Here is an 18033-nt window from a genome sequence, read left to right as displayed (position 1 = left end):
ACCGGGGGTATCGAACCCCTGATTTTAGCACTGTAAATCCGTAAACTTACCGCTGTATTAGCGGATGGCTTACCTTTTGTAAATGAAGCAATGATTTTAGCAACGTGCCTTTCCTATGTGAAAGTAATACTACTTAGCACTAATTCTACGTGAATGTATGACAATACGTAAGGAGATTATTCATATTTCAACTGAAATGTTGAGATATTTTTGAATAAATTACCTCATTCAAATGGGTTCATTATAAATTGTATTTTATTTTCCTTCTGATGGCAAGATAGTTAGCGTGTTTTTTATATACATTTTTACTGCAATGCAAAATTTAGTTGTATATTGATATCACCAAGGGCATGTCTCTTTCATATCGTTTTAAATGACATATTTCATTGAAGATGATATAATGATCAATAGAAGCTGAAAACGTCCTAATCTGTGAACAACCAATAAATAGGAGAAATAGTGTTTTTTGTTCATTGTAACGAGATTGCTTAGAAAATGTTTACAGGTGGTTTATTTTTACTCTAACAGAAGATTTAAAATAGTAATCTAAAAATTCGAAAAATTTATAGATACAATTAGGTTAGCTTATACCTATCAGGTTTATTTGTTGGAAGTTACTCAATGAACGTCCTGATAAATTTAAATACAAACAGCTGGGTGTAACGTATGGAAAAGAATTATCATTAAAATGACTACCATCAGAGTGTGTGCATGTGTGAATATGGGTCTATTATTATTATAATATTATTGAGATTATGGCCGAAAGTATTGCTAATAGGGAGTATTCTCAAATGGTGATTCAATGCAATTTAACCCTAAAAAATTACCTTTATTTTCTTTGCTATTTAATAATCAGAAATTTTCACTAGGACGAAGCATAGGATGACTATTATGATAAGTTTTTTTAGATTTTTTTTTTGGTTTGAACACCTGCTTAATTTGTTTAACCTATGCACTGAGATGACATCCGAGAATATTTATAGGTATAGGGTTTTTTGCACATTTTGTAGATATCCGACACAACAGGTGGATGTAGCTTGTTGTAGTTACTTGTAGCAAGTGTTTATAGCTTTTTATTGATATTTGGTATTTTTCTCTTCTTAACGGCTGTTTTAAGATCACCTTAAGTTACAATGCGCTGTTCTAGCGACAGGCACTGTGGAAGTGACAGATCTATTATATATATAATTATCAGAAATAAGTTACTCAGCATAAGCTGCTCAGATCTCTGATTTATCGGTTAACAGTTTGGCACACAAATTACTAGCCAAGTTTATTAGGTCTTTCAAGACAGTTTAAACTAACAATGAAACGTAATTTCTGTTAATATCTTTAGGTGAGATTAATTAATACTAGTATAAACAGTTTGTTTGTTTTAATGCAAAGCTTACATTATAGGATCAACCTCCTGTCCCTTCACAGGGAATCGAGTACTGGATTTTAACTTCGTTAATCCTTAAACTTACCATTGACCTGCTAAGGGACACTATAGAAGATAAAAAAGACGAATAATGTATATGTAAGTGCTTAAGAAATGAAATCAAAGCTTTAATTTTATTGAATTTTTCTACACTTAAATAAGCGAATGCTCCTGTATTTGATGTCATGACAACAAAGAAACAAACACCCAACTGACATTGGCTAAATGTTAAAAGTTCTCATTTGAAAATAAAAAAGGGAGGGAAACCTCCTCTAAGAGTCTGAATGATTTGGCTCATTTACTTTGGTTACGTCTTTGTGAGAATGAAAGCTGGTTTCCTCGTCCCGTTGTCATTCGCATTTACTATATTATTCAACAAGTAAAAAACAATTATTTTGTGTGTATGTACTTAGACATGCATTGAATTCACTTTCATTTTTGTCCTCCCAGTGGCACAACGGTATGTATGCGTTAGAAACCGGTTTTCGATATCCGTGGCAGGCAAAGCACAGATAGCCCTTTGTGTAGCTTTATGCTTAATAATAAGCAACACCATTTCTTTCACTTTTAGCTTTTATTCTTCACGGCACTAAAGAAAATGCATGTTACTAACAACAGGAACGACCCATTTCCTCTATCTGTTATGCCACAGTAACGATAATTAGAGAGTAATTATCTTCTAGCTCATATGTAACTGCTGCGGATTGTTTTTTATTTATCTATTAGAGGGACAAAACCATTAAGAACAAGACAAACACTCCCACTATAGAGGGGGATCTAAACGTCAGAAAGTAGAATCATGGAGTTAAAAAAACAAAAAATGGACCTTTATAATTTGCATTGATTTTTTAAAAATTGATCGTTCAATGAACAAATGTCTTGTCACGACGTATGTTAAGATAAAATTCAACAGCAGTATTGTTTTAGGCCTTACTTGGTTTATTTTTTGAATAAAAAGTATATATATATATATATATGTATATTGGATATACAAGACATTTTAACTGTTATTATTTAGTGATTTGATATTTAGTTATTACTTATTTTTCATAACAACACTGTTATAAGTTAATTATTTTAAAAGCGGTAGTTATGACGAGTTTTTTTACGTTATTCTCTAGTCTTACGATGAGTATGTAGTGGATTTGTTGTATTAGGCTTTCATAATATTGTTGACGTCAGCTTACTCAAAGTACAGGGTGGCTCGTAAGTCCCTACCCATCCATATGTTATGTTATGTTATATTCAATTACGCATGTATTATAAATTTGTTTCTTTTTCTCAGAAAAATATGGCCGATGTAAGCCCATTTACACTTGAAGAGCGTATTGTGACAAGTACGTGGGTATATGAGCGCAAGAATACTGGTGACGGCACACAGATACACTGGATACATAAGATATATGGGTGGGTAGGGACTTATGGGCCACCCTGTATCTAAGTTTTCTCGTTATGTGTAGTAATGTTATTATTAGAGGGCTAGATATTTATAGATTTTTCTGCTGCACGTTCGAAATACGTGCAGGTACAGAAAGCTAAGTTAGTGTAAGTGAAAGTGAGAGTATATTTAGATTGAGTGATTGTCAGTTTAGCCATAATGGGCTAAAAGTGAACTTCATAGCTTTTATTGTAACAACAAATAGAGAAGAATACTTTGTGTTGTAAAAAGGTGTTCTAAAGTAATTGAACCTGCCTGTGTGGGCTTTAATAATCAACCATAATTTCTTCTTTTGAGACGCTTCTCATTAACCAGAAAAATCTTTGCAGAGTGACAGTAGCATAAATGTAGTTTTCTCTGAATGTGTAGAAGATTCTCGAATATAAGAAAGAACGATATATGTTTTACGAAAGCATTAGCGTATCTTAGAATATTGTTGCCAAGTGAACTTTCGTGAATGTCATCTTAAAGTTTATAAATCGACACGTCTAGAGACAGATATATATAATATTGCTGGCCAGTTGTACTCAGTATACTATAAGCCTCAAAAGCTGTAATTGTGATTAATGTTTAATAATCAGAAAACTACAGAATTTGACCAGAAAGTTTATATATTCTGTTTTTGTCTTTTTGTTGTTTTGTTTTTTTTTAATTTCGTGCAAAACTACACGAGGGCTATCTGTGCTAGTCATCTCTAATTTAGCAGTGTAAGACCAGAAGGAAGGCAGCTAGTCATTACCACCCACCGCCAACTCATACATTGCTCTTTTACCAACGAATAGTAGGATTGACCGTAACATTATAGCGCCTCCACGCCTGAAAGGGCGAGCATGTTTGGTACGACGGGAATTCGAACCCGCGACCCTCAGATGACAAGTCCAACGCCTTAACCCACCTGGTCATGCCGGGTCTATATGGATTCTGAGTATTAGAAGCCGTTCAACTCTAGAGAATCATCTTTGGACGTCTGTATTTCTACGGGAACATTGAATATCTTCCTCGGTAAAAAAGTGAGCTTATACATCGTACGAGGTCAACCAAGAATAAAGCTAGCTAGCCTTCCCGTGAAGCAAAGTGTAACAATATCAACTGAAAACTAATTTTCTCGCCGAGGACCTAAATCATCGACACAATATTCAGTTTCAGACAAGATAGAAGACTCAGTATTATTTGTAAAACTCTTGTATATAAAACATTATTTGTATTAAACGTTATTGTCAATTGTATTGTTGTTTGTATATTAAAATATATTTGTATTCAATAGGAAAATAGTGTGTATCAATATTGTTGACAAATATTATAAATTTAATACACATCGAAATTTAATTAACTTCTAATTCAAAATTAAACTTTGCCTCTATTTTAAATGATAATATGTAACGTACGTAGCATGAGAAATCGGAGAGCTACATCATAATACATAGCAAAAAACACATGTACTTAACTGTAGTTATAAACTAATATTATGAATATTTAATGAATATGAACGTCTTTCAATACTTTTTAAAAATCTGACTAAATAGTAGTAAAGACATAAATATTATAATATTCAAAAGTTTTGAAAAGAAAATATCGTTCTCAGCAAATCGCGGGTCCGTCCCCACTGAGCGTGATCCACTGCTGCCTAGACATTTACGTGGAGTGAAAATAAAATTAGAAATATAATTTATTATTTAAAAAGAACGGTAAATAAATGAGAATTGGTTGTTTGGATGTCCGAAACACATCAGATTATATATTCGTATCCATATCCCTTCTGCATATTGACTAGAGAAATAGAAGACCAATAGGCATGTGACTGCAAAAACGTTTGGCCATCCAAAACTAATCACCCTTAAGGACGAGCGAATATTGAAACATAATAATTTTCTTGAAAAAACAAATAGTAAGAGGTGATCTTAGTCAATTAAAATGCAAGTCGATGACAATATTTACAGATATACATATATATATATATACATATATCATCTGACAGTATAAAACACCGAAGTAGACAAAACATGAAAACTTTATAAGACTAGATATACAACAAAATATTTAACGGCTCAATTCCATTCTTTGTCTGTTGCAAATCACCCACTTCAAATATTTTGCTATGAAACTTTTTATAATATAATGTTTAGGAAGAACAATGGACCTCACTGGTCCATCCTTTAAGCTAAACTAAAACTATCAAATAAATAAATAAAAAATATATATATAATAAAAAAATTTAAAGCTAGCCCTTATCATTCGTATGGATATTAAAGTTTCTATTAAACTCACCTAAACTTACTGCCTTTCCAACATCCAAAGGCAATCCATTTGAGAGGTCAAACTCCTTGTTAGAAAAATAAATCTGTCTTATGTGATGATGACCTTGCCAAACTTTATATTTGTATCTTGTCCTAGTATTCTCACCGTTATGTATGAATAAAAATAGTGACCAATTCCTTTTATAATCTTAATCACCACAATCAGCGCCCCTCTAATTCTTCTTGTTTCAATAGAAAACGATTTCAGACATCTTAATCTCTCTTCATACAATAACACCTCCACTTTAGGCACCATTCTATTAACATTCCTCTGAACCCTTTTTAACAATCCAATGTCCTTCCTAAAGTAAGGAGCCTAATACTGAACACAGTACTATAAATGTGGCCTAACCAGTGACCTATGTAATGAAATTATAACCTCTTTATACTTGTATTCAATATTTCTGTAAATACAATCTAAAAGCTTATTTGCATTACCACCAGCAACAGCACACTACTTGGATGGCCTGAAGAGAGTGATCAACCATTACATTATTTCCCATTCAAAGTATACTCATAATTTAAATTACGACAACTGAAAACTACGCCAGTTTTTAATTTAGCAGTATAAGACTAGATGGAAAGCAGTTAGTCATCATCAACCAACGAATATTGGGATTGACCATTGCGTTATAACGTCCCCACAGCTGAAAGAGCGAACATGTTTGATGTGACAGGAATTTTATGTAAATACTTTGTATAACATATTCCACATCTTCATATTTATTAACTGTTTTTGTTAAGCCCAATGGCAGTTATAAATAAATAATTTATAAATTCACTATTCATGTGCATAAGTAATCACTATCAGTTTCATAATTGGCTTAAATACTAAAACTAATTAGCTTGCATTTAATATAATTAAAACTCATCTGCCATTTACTTGCCTCACTCATCAAATGATCTAAATGCTTTTGTAAAGCAACAGCATCCTCTTCACAGCTAGAAACACTGACACTATTGATCTAATTCCTTTTATTTAGCAGCAACATTCTTTACACAGTTGGAAAACATCCAAAATCTTAAAATCATCAGCAAATTTAAGTAATTTATTAACAATTTCTCCATCTAAGTCATTAATATAAATAAAAAAGAGCAAAAATCCTAAGAATGAGCCCTGAGATACCACACTTGTGACAATAACGCAGTTTGGCTTAACTCAAATTATAACATTCGTCTGCTTTTTTCCATCCAACTACTCTTCTATCTACTTAACTAATTTATCCTCTACCCCTAAAGAGATAATTATTTTTTACAAGTCTTTTTATATGGCAAAGGCTTTCTGAAAATCCAGTTATACTAAATCTACACCCTTGCCCTCATCCAAATAAGCTGTAACCTTTTTAAAGAATACCAAAAGATTTGTAAGGCAAGCTTTCCCTTAGTGAAACCATGTTGACTATTCAATAAAATTCTAAACTTTGTTAAGTTACTTTGTAAAGCCTCTTTTATCAGACTTTCCAAAACTTTTTACTACAGTTTTTGTAAGACTAATACGCTTTTAATTACTGGGATAATTTTTTCATCTTTCTTAGAAAGTGTAGTGATATTAGCTAACTTCAAATCCTTTGGTATGCCCACTATTCTAGGACTGACAAACAATAGTAGCAAATGGCTTAGATATCCAATACTTAACTTCCTTCAGAGTTCTTTAGGAAATATTATCCCACTCAGGAGCTTTATAATGTTTTCAACTTTCTAATATTTTCTTAAGAAGCTCAGAATTAATGCAATTATGTTGTGCGATCTTATTTCCATCTATCAACTGTTCATCAGTAAAAACAATATAAAAATAAAAATTAAATAACCTAGATATCTCATAATCTCAGATACTAGCTTTCCTTTATCATCCCACAATGGTCCCAACCCAATCCTAACATTTTGTTTACCCTTAATGTACTTAAAGAAATCCTTACTGTTATTTTTTTCATTTCCAGCCAACTTTTCTATAAATCTTCTTTGATGTCCTAATTTCCTTTTTGACCAACATTTTTGATTTTATATAATCATCTAAGTTTCCTGCCATAACAGTCATTTTAAATTTATTAAATTTGTGTTGCTTTTATTTAACTGGATCTCTTGAACCCTCTGTAAGCAATCTTGGTTTCTTACTTACAGCCACCCCTTACTTTCTATAAGGAATATGTTTATTTTGAATGTTTAAAAACTTATCCTAAAACATTTGCCTTATTTACTCAATTTCTCCAAGTAAGTTAGTTCCTCAATTCACAACAGGTAATTCTTGTTGCATCTCTTCAAAATTTGCTTTTTTTGAAATTTGTAATCAAAATACCATTATTTCTAATTTCTATGTGCAGCATAACATTGAACCTGACAGAGCAATAGTCACTTGCATCCAGAAGTTCCATAATTTTCACTCTCTTAACCAGTTCTATATTAGAAGTTAACAATAAATATAAAATAGTGCTGTATATAGCAGGTCCCTCGTTTGTCTCGCAAAGAAAAAAAATCTTGGGCAGTTTCCAAATACTGTTCTCCTTCGTGGTTGACTCTAGCGTTTCATAACCAACATGCCTGAAACTGAAATCATCCACAATTGTGACCTCATTAACAGTCGAAATGTAAATCTCAGTGTAAAGTTTCTCAATAATTTCACCAGTATTATTTGGTATACTGTAACAAATTCCCATTAAGTGTCTTTTCCATTGATATCTGCTAATAGAAACCCAAATAGATTCAATCTCCTTGCTACTGTTTTATTATCAAGTCATCCCCTGTTCTATATATATCCCCATTAAGAATCTATAAATCTGTATTACAAAGAAATTTCTGTCATCAAAATCATTTACATGTTTCAGTTATTCCCATTATATCAAAATCTTCTGTTCATATCTTTACCCTAGTCATTATTTTATTTCTTATATTTCTAGCATTACTATAGTAACAACTAACCTTATCCTTAGAACTGCTTCTATACTTATTTCCGATGTTAAACTTTCCAATACATCTTAGTTTTTTAAATATTAATAACTGAGCCCTTTAATTTAAAGTCCTTATACAAACAGGTTTTAAATTCGCTCTTCAGTATCAGTGTCCTACTTGGCACAAAAAGATCTCAGAGTCACTACTACCCCTTCAGAAAAACTTTAAATGCAATTTTTTTTACATTACTTTTGTGCTTAAAAATAAGCAGTCAATTTCGATGTCCTTTGTGAGGTAAAAACAAATCAACAAACAAAATGTTTTAAATTTTTAACACTGATAATAAATCTTCGCTAAGGAAAAATATTCTTGTCTTTAACGCAGATTTCTACTAAGTACAGAACATTTCTAAATTAGTTTTCCTTAAAACAAACATTGCGTGAAAACAATTGTATTATTTGTACCGTAAACGTAATTAATATATTGATGTTTCAGAATCGTCCATACAGTTTTTTATTATAAAAAGCAATAATTTTAGTATAAATTTTTACTCTCCATGTTGAACCTAAATCACAGTATTTCCCGGAAATATGTTACCAGTCCATTATATCAGTTCACAGCTCAAAAAAGTATGGAACTCACTCATAAAACCTTCTATAAACTTGTAGTCGTCGGGATACTAGGAAATAGTTTTATTTATATATTAAATTTATTTGCTAATTATAGAATGTTTTATAACAGGCAGGACCGACTATGTTAAAATACCAAGTGAATCATCTCAGGATTATAAACATTCTGCGTTTCAATCTTGTGCTTCATACAGAACAGAATCTTACTGTCCTTCCCTTGTGTATTTCTTCTGAGAGCCATTCTACATCATTATTATCATCACGATATTATATGTTCAATTAATTTTAAGTTTGCTTTTTGTCTAATTTAAATAGAATATCGTTGATATGCTGATACACCACACGTGTGGGTCCCACGGTGGGCCAGCGGTAAGTTTACGAACTTGCTAAAATCAGGGGTTTGATTATCCTCGGTGGTCATAGCAAATAGCCTGATGTAGCTTTTCTATAAACATATACATCATATCTGCTGTATCCGTGTTTTAGTATTTAGACAAAAACTGATGCGTCTAAAAACACTTGAAAATGTAGAATATGAAATGGAAATAATTATTTTAATATAACATAAACTGGAGACATTTTTTGACACACTGTGTGTAACGATATTTTAAAAATCACTGTTAAACGGTGAGTATTCTCCCAGTATATATATGTATATTAGATAAATTATATTAGTTTAAATAAAGGAATTTCTTTGTCCTTTCATAAGTCAACAACAGAAAGTATTGGGATCGACATTGTTACAGCAAAACTCTGATAATATATACTTGAAACGTTCTCTATTTTGTCCTAGCACATGAGAAGACGTTCACATTAAGGTAAACAGATTATAATAATGTGGTGTTACCGTACTAGATGACGTCCATTAGTCGAATAAGAAAATATCTGTAAATTATTAAGATATCCAGAAATGAGTGCGGTCCTTTCATTATTATTACTTTTTCTATAAAGATATGAGTTTATTCAACAATCATACGTTATTATAAATAAAACTTATTTCTAAATAACCAATTATCTTGGTTAAACGTTTGTTTAAAGTTATAAAATGCAGCATACTTAAACTACAATCATAAATCACTTAATAGTAGCATAAGATTTGGCGGTGGGTGGTGATGACTAGCTGCCTTCTCTCTAGTCTTACACTACTAAACTAGGGACGGCTAACGCAGATAGCCCTCGAGTAGCTTTGCGCGAAATTCAAAACAAACCATTTCCACATCTAGCCCTAGAACGAAAGGACTAAACATGTATTTGTATCGCTAAACATCTGAAGAAGTCATTTATACATTTTAACCAATTTTCTTCTGATTTACTATTTTCACTTTTCCACAAAATTTCACAAGCAACTAATAATTTGTTGAGTTATAATTGATATTATGCAGATTAGTGTAGCATAGTTGTTACGATTTCATGTCATCATTGTATTTGCGTTTAGAAATGAACACAATATGTTACAACCAGAAGTGAAATTCTCAACAAAAAAAACACACACCCAAAAACCGGGTATTGATGTGCACATCCAATAAAGGATTTTCATGATATATTTTACTAAAATAAAATAGTCATAAAATACACACAACCATTCTTTTGATGGTTTAAAAAACAAAAAATATATATATCATTCAGGCAAATAAAATAAAGATTTCATTATCATACACTTTTATAGAATGTATTTTTTTCCCGTTCCTTTTCGTCGAATAACAGCAATATATTATACCCGTCAATATTGGCCAGTATCATACCAATCACAGCACATCCACTAATCAAATACGTTATTTGGTTATATTTATTGTTATTAGGCAGTCATACAAATTACACAGCCAAATGAGACTACCCGATTTGTTTAATAATGATTCTCATGAAAACTGCCAAATCAATATTTCCTCATGAACTTGTTTCCAACAGGAAATAGTGTCATAAGGTTATTTATTGGTTCATTTGAAGGATACTTATATTTAGTCCTGATACGGAGTACAGAATTTTACTTCGATCAAAATCTATTTAACGCCTTGTTATATATACGTTTGTTTAAAGTTATAAAATGCAGCATACTTAAACTACAATCATAAATCACTAAATGTGTTTTAACTACGGAAATTCCTTTCAGAGAACTTTGAAATTTTTAAAGAATTCAATGTATTACCTGTATTTTTTGGAGCATCTATTTTTCTTTGTTCATAAAGAATATTGCTGTGGAATAGCTAATTTTTTTATAATATGCATTTAGAGTTTTCTTTTTTTCTGTTTTAATAGTTTAAGGTGTTAAAAACTGTCTTTACTAGCAGTTTCTATAAAATTAACCCTTTAGTTCAGTTAGTAGAGCATTTTCCTGATGTCAAGCCAGAACATTAAGAATATACAGACGAGGTTTGTCATAGAAAAACTAGCATCCAACGTGCTATCGTCCCAGCCCTAAGATATGAGACTATGTGAGTATGGAAGGATGCGATGGTTTGAATTGTAAAGGGATACCATAATTAATAATTAATAGGAGGTGAACTCTTTATCTGAGGTGGTAGAGCTCTCTCCTTGTTGGAGTGAGATCTCGGGTCCCATAATAAAAGCCTGGGTCTGGCTATTGGTTAGAGTCTCCGTGTTTTGAATCCGACGGTTCATTGTTTGCGGTTTATTGCAACGGCATAGCGTTCCGTGCTTTGTCGGCCGTGAGTGCTTTATAACAGTGAAGGCAATCCAAATATTCAATTAGAGTACCCCAGGAGTTTGCGGTAGGTGTTGTTGACTAGCTTCTTCTTTTTTTATAATCTACCATTTCAAAGTTAGGAAAAGGAGTACTTTGAAGAAATCAATTTAACATAAATAAACCTTATACCTCAAACTAGGGCTAGCTAACCAAGCAATATTGAAACTGCGATACTGTATTCAGATTTCAAGTTTAGTTGTTACTTGTATTCGTTTTTTAATTTTGTGCAAAGAGTTATCTGCTCTAGATTGACTAGACAAAAAGCAACTAGTCATTACAACCCAACATCAACTCTTGTGACGCTATTTAACAACGAATAGTTGGATTGACTGTCACATTGTAATGCCTCCACAGTTGGAAAAGCGATCATATTTGTTGGCGGGATTCAAACCTACGATCCCCAGATTGCTTATCGAGCGCTCCAATCACCAGACCATGACAGAGTTAAAGGGTTTCATATCTGTAAACTGAAAATTAGCATAGGCTAACGAAGATAATATTTTTGTAGCTTTATGTAAATATTCAAACAACTAACCAATCGTTACCACGCTGGGGATTACCACGTAAATTGTACGCAAACTTCTAAACTTCTACTTGTTTAAGAATATAAGAATAAGAAAAAGCTATCCCTTATGACTTTAAAAACAAAATTACATGGTTAAAGTTTTACTTTGCATTAAGTTTGTGCACGTCAATTTATGAATCAAGATTGGAACATTTTTATTTGTCTGTTTTGTAATATTGGGCAAGCATATGAACAGGCAGTTCTCAATTCTTTTGTCTTCAAATGCTAGAGTGAATAATTGTTATGGCATGATAGGGATTTCATGCATAAAATTTTATTTATTTATTTGTTGAGTTTCACACAAAATTACTCATCCATAATTTGGAAATGACAGGTTAGAAGGAAAGCAACTTCTCAACACCATCCATTGCCGATCCTTAGACTACTCGAATTGAATAGTGGAATTAACACTCATGTTCTAACATCTCCAAGGTTAAAATGACAAGAATATTCGGTGATGAAATTCGAACCCTCGACTAGCGGCGATAAAATGTAGGTTTGTTATATAATATACGGAAACTTTAAAATGGCTCACTATCAGTTTTGTACAATGTAAATATTAAACATTTGTTTCTAAGTGTAAAAATGTACGATAGACAACCTGCATTGGGCTCATCGCAGGGACTAAAACCCAGTTTTTATCATAGTGGACTTTCAATTATTACAGTTGAACCTTTTGAAGCAGAAAAAAAATGCGTCTGTGGTTTTTATGAAACATCAGTGTAACCACAATTTTATTAAAACAAGTTACAATGTAAGTTTTATTGAGATTACTGGCTCTTCCTGAAGGGTGAAATAAAAGTACTATTGATGCAATAATCGATTTTTTCAATTATATTTCTATGATATTACGCACAGATTAATGTATCTGTTCACTTGGATATTTGAGGTTCCAATACTTACAAAAATCCCCTGGTGGAACAGCGGTAAGATTACGAACTTACACACCCTAAAATCCAGGATTAGATTCTCAACAAGCAGATAGCTCAATGTGGCCTTGCTCTAAAACGACCAATATACCTTACATAAAAATTATTCATGGCAATAAACGAACTAAGTTTTAAAGTGCTTATGAAATAATGTTTTCACCAACTTCCATCACTATTTTGTTACTCACCCAAAGCTATTAGAAGGACAATGGGTGAACAGTGGTCAGTAGTTTAGAAGTGATAAGATAGAACAAAAGCAGTTAGTCAACAACATCTGTTACCAACTTTGAATGATTCTTTTGCGATCGAATAGTAAATGTCATTTTTTTGTTTATTTAGCGTAAAGCTATAAAATAGACTAACTGCTCTCTGTCCACCTTGGGGAATCGAATCTCAGATTTTAGTGTTGTAATAAATTTGATTATTTCTCTTATAGAGTACCGACTGACCGAAAGTACAGAATGCCTTTTCGTGGCAACAAGTTACAAACCATAAATCCTCTGATTCACAATTCGAACATGTTAACCACGAGGCTATGTTTGGATTTTACATAACAGATAAAAAGTTTAATAAAAGTAAGCGAATTCATTATATCTTTCATCATTTGAGTGGGAGGATGCAAAAAATGTTCCTTTGCATCCTTGACCGGGTCTCCCGCTGGTACAGCGGTAATTTTACTGATTTACACCCCTAAAATCAGGGGCTCAATTCTCCTCGCTCAGCGGACTCAGCAGGTAGCCTGATGTGGCTTTACTTTTAGAAAACAAGTACACACACTGCTTGACTGGAAATAAAAATTGTGTTATATTTCATTTACATTTTACTATAAAAATATGTTTGAGTCTTGAACGTAACATATTTAATAATGAATAAAATGTTTAAGGCATCAAATTCCTTATTTTTTATTTGTGTGTATATATATGTATTGTTTTATAAACATCATGAAATTGAACAAAATAACGTCATAAGATTGAAAGACGCACACATTTATTGAAGGCATGGCCAAGCGTGTTAAGGCGTGCGACTCGTAATCTGAGGTTCGCGGGTTCGCATCCCCGTTGCGCCAAACATGCTCGCCCTTTCAGCCGTGGGGGCGTTATAATGTGACGGTCAATCCCACTATTCGTTAATAAAAGTGTAGCCCAAGAGTTGGCGGTGGGTAGTGATGACGAGCTGTCTTCCACTGCTAAATTAGGGACGACTAGCACAGATAGCCCGCGAGTAGCTTTGTACGAAATTAAAAAAACAAACAAAACACATTTATTGATATTTCGTTAATCTGCCCCCTGTTGGGACACCAGTAAGTCTTCGGATTTACAAAAATAAAATCAGGGATTCGATTCCCTTTGGTGGACACAGCAGACAGCCCGATGTGGCTTTGCTGTAAGAAAAACACATACATTTCCTTAACCTATGGCCCGGCGTGGCCAAGTGGTTGAAGTACTCAACTTATAATATAATCCCTGTCACACCAAACATGCGGGCCCTTTTAGCCGTGAGTGCGTTATAATATGATTGTCAATTCCATTATTCGTTGATAAAATAGTAGCCCAAGAGTTGGCGGTGGATAGTGATAACTAGCTACCTTCTCTGTAGCCTTACACTGCTAAATTAGAGACGGCTAGTGCAGTTAGCCCTCGAGTAGCTTTGTGCAAAATTTAAAACAAACCAAACCTTAATCTATAGTAATCTCGAAGTATATTATCCAATTGGATGTTTATAAGTTGTCAATAGATGACGCTAGTGATAAAGATTGAAAGTTTATAATTCAACAATTATCAAACTAAGGGCACCATCTGTGTGCCAGTCTTTATATAAAAAAATATTTGATGGCTTAAGAAATGTTATATAAAAATAGCTTATTTAAAAAATATAGCAAACAACTTTTGTTTGTCTCGCCAGGGGGCACTCTTTAATAACCTTGACACATCAGACCTCACGTTGTGTGGTTTTCCCCTTAGTGTATTTCAAAACGTAAAGTCTAAACATTGTACAGCATCTTAGACGTAGTTTGAGAAGAACCACTGATTTACATAATAAGTATAACTATTTCGTAACTTACGAAAATGAATACGTTTTAAGGCTTAATATGATAAACAGTTTTACTCTGCTTGTAATTACCGTTAAACACACTCACAAAAGAATATATTTAAAGTAAATTTAGACATGAAATGAGGTCATATTTCAAATATATTTTTATGTGTGAACTTTTAATACTTTTAACAAAACGTACAATTTATACCATACAGGGTGGCCTGTAAGTCCCTACCCATCCATATATTTTATGTATCCAGTGTATCTGTGTACTGACCCTCATTCTCATTGCGCTCATGTACTCACGTACTTGCCACAATATGCTCTTCAAGTGTAAATGGGCTACACATCGGCTATATTTCTCTGAAAAAAAGAGAAACAAATTTATAATACATGCGTAATTGAATATAACATAATAACATATGGATTGGTAGGGACTTACGGGCCATCATGTAAAATTTAGATGTAAGCTTCTGTAGGTCTAAACACCTGTTTGGAACAGGTCTGCTAACAATTCGTGCAAATTGTGAATCGAATTTGCGTCTGAACATCTGCCTGCAGATGGATTTTTCAAGTGTTTTGAGATACAATAATTTTTGTTTCATTCAAACAAAATCACATGCAGCACTTGCGGTATAGCTGCTTATATACAATGTTTTGTTCAATATGTACTAGAAGCCATCTTGAAATAAAATAAATATATAACTATAATTTCCAAGTAACAACAATACATAGCGGGTTTTGCGTTGGAAATAGACAAGGGAAGCCAAGTACAGTTTTGACTTGGGTAAGCTTAATGAAACGTGCAATGTTGATAACCTTATGAAGATGAATTATTTTAACATAATCGTTTATTCCTTTAATAAAACATTCTATAATAAACAAATATATTCAATATTTAAATAAAATTATTTCCCATTATCTCAGTTGCAATATATATTCATATATATACAACATTCACACACACATTAAGAATATCCCTGCACTCAATTATTTGTTTGTTTCACTATCTGTACCTAATTCAGCAGAGATAGACGGAAGGCAACTAGTCAACACCATCCACCGTCAACTCTTGGGATACTTTTCACCAACGAATGGTAGAACTGATCATTACGTTAAAACGTTTCCACAACTGAGAGATGCAGACATGTTCAGTGATGACTTTCGATCTTGGAGCGTGTAAATTGCGGATCAAGCACTTTAAACACTGGACTATTTTGCTTACTTAAATATTACATATGGCAACTGTCATCTCATAGAAACTTGTACAAACTTGATTCTATATCTTTGTCCACTCTCTGGGGCGTCGTCGACGTAGGTAATATATATATTATGGGATATTGCCCTTCTTTACTTTTATTTACCAAGTTCCTAATAGAGATATTACTGTCTTATATCATATCGAAATTCAAGTTTTAGAAATGTGTAATTTGTGTTACAGTTCTCGTCTGTTAATTTCGTAACAACTGGAACAACAATCAACTATCAGAATATTTAAGAACATGGTATATCAATTGTAACATTTGTGAACTAATAAACTTCATTACTCTGTAAAAAATTAATTTGAAGCGCCTAGATGTGGCTTAATAATTAACGCAGCACATGCCCCTGGGGAACGCGTACTGGCGGCTGGGGGAGATACTTTTAGCGAGAGAGCCCACAAATAACGACAGAAGAAACAGAAGAGTTGAAGAAGACCAAATGAACCTAACAAAAGGCAGGTCGGGTCCCGGGGACTAGTATGTCACCTGGTCCCTCTTTAAAGTCTTTATAATTTCATGGTACATTTATGGGCGTATGAAGAATTTTTCTGGCGGGCGAAAAACAAATGTATTGAGAATTTACATATTTTAGTTAAAAACGTATTTTTTGAGGCAAAGCGATTTCTCACAGTACTGCGATTTTTCCTTAAGTATATTATGAGAATGAGAACACATTAATCTTTATCCCTTATTTACCCGGGCCTTAGAACTGTAATCCTCCTGCCCCTCCCTTCTCGTCAGCCTTGTTTAAGACCAAAAACCCGACAAAGAAAATAAGAAGAGTTAGGGACGACGATAACATAACAAAATTACCACTTTGTTCTCAAACTTTTTTTCGTTCTTGCATTTACCCACTGCTAACGAGTATTTTTTAGCTAAAAAATAATAAAAACAGATAAATAAAATGCTGATGTTGTGAAGATTATTTTAATGTAAAGGTGGCGCAATGCAGATTTTGCAACTTAAAGTTTGGAAAATAAGTGGATTAGTATCAAACCGAAGGTCCGAGCTTCTCGATTTCGAAGCGGCAGCTTCGTATTTCGTATTTTCAGCTGTATGCAAGATATAAGAGTGACGGTCAATTCCATTATTACTCTATCCCCCCAGAAGAGGGGGGCGAGGGCTTGGCTTTGGTTGCGTATGTATGTCCTCGTGCGTATCTAGAAAAATAATTAACCGATTTGCATGATTTTTTTTTACCCATATGAATGTTCCCATATGATAGTTCTCCCCAAATCTGATTTGGGATTTACATCCGGATTCTCGATTACTTTGAAAGATTATTTAATATGGGTGGATAGGACCTTTTTACAGTTTTTTTTATGAATAAGCCAATCATAAATAATTAGATTTGGATCAAATATTGCAGGCAAATTAACATTGAAACTCTCCAGATTTCCGCAAAAAGTGATCTAGATCCAATAAGGATTTTTGGTTTATATTTGAGAGGCTGATTTAAAAGTTGCAAAATTTCGGTGTTAATGATATCAAACCATAATTTTGGATACACATAAACCTTTTATTGATGTTTCATATAAGGCCAATTTATTACGTCCTATCCCAAACATGAAAAAACCATCTGAACCAATATCAGTAGTATTTCTTTTAGTTTCAAGACTTTTCTTCCCAGTCATATTTTATTATTCAGTTAATTATGCAATGTTTATAAAACTACCTTTCAATTGTCTTAATCAAACTTTCTGTATATACTTCGTCTCAAAAAGTCCAGTTGTAATCGCTTTAAACAAGTGACACATATTTCGGTCCTGCACAGCTAATTTTGTGTAAATACAATTTACGTTTTCTTTATGTTAGATAACTATCTGTATTCTAAACTTGTCTTTATTACTATTATTATTATTTCAAGACATATTTCTT

Source organism: Tachypleus tridentatus, chromosome 1, assembly GCF_004210375.1.
Source record: "Tachypleus tridentatus isolate NWPU-2018 chromosome 1, ASM421037v1, whole genome shotgun sequence".
Lineage (NCBI taxonomy): Eukaryota > Metazoa > Arthropoda > Merostomata > Xiphosura > Limulidae > Tachypleus > Tachypleus tridentatus.
Note: the sequence above shows the minus strand (reverse complement) of the source record.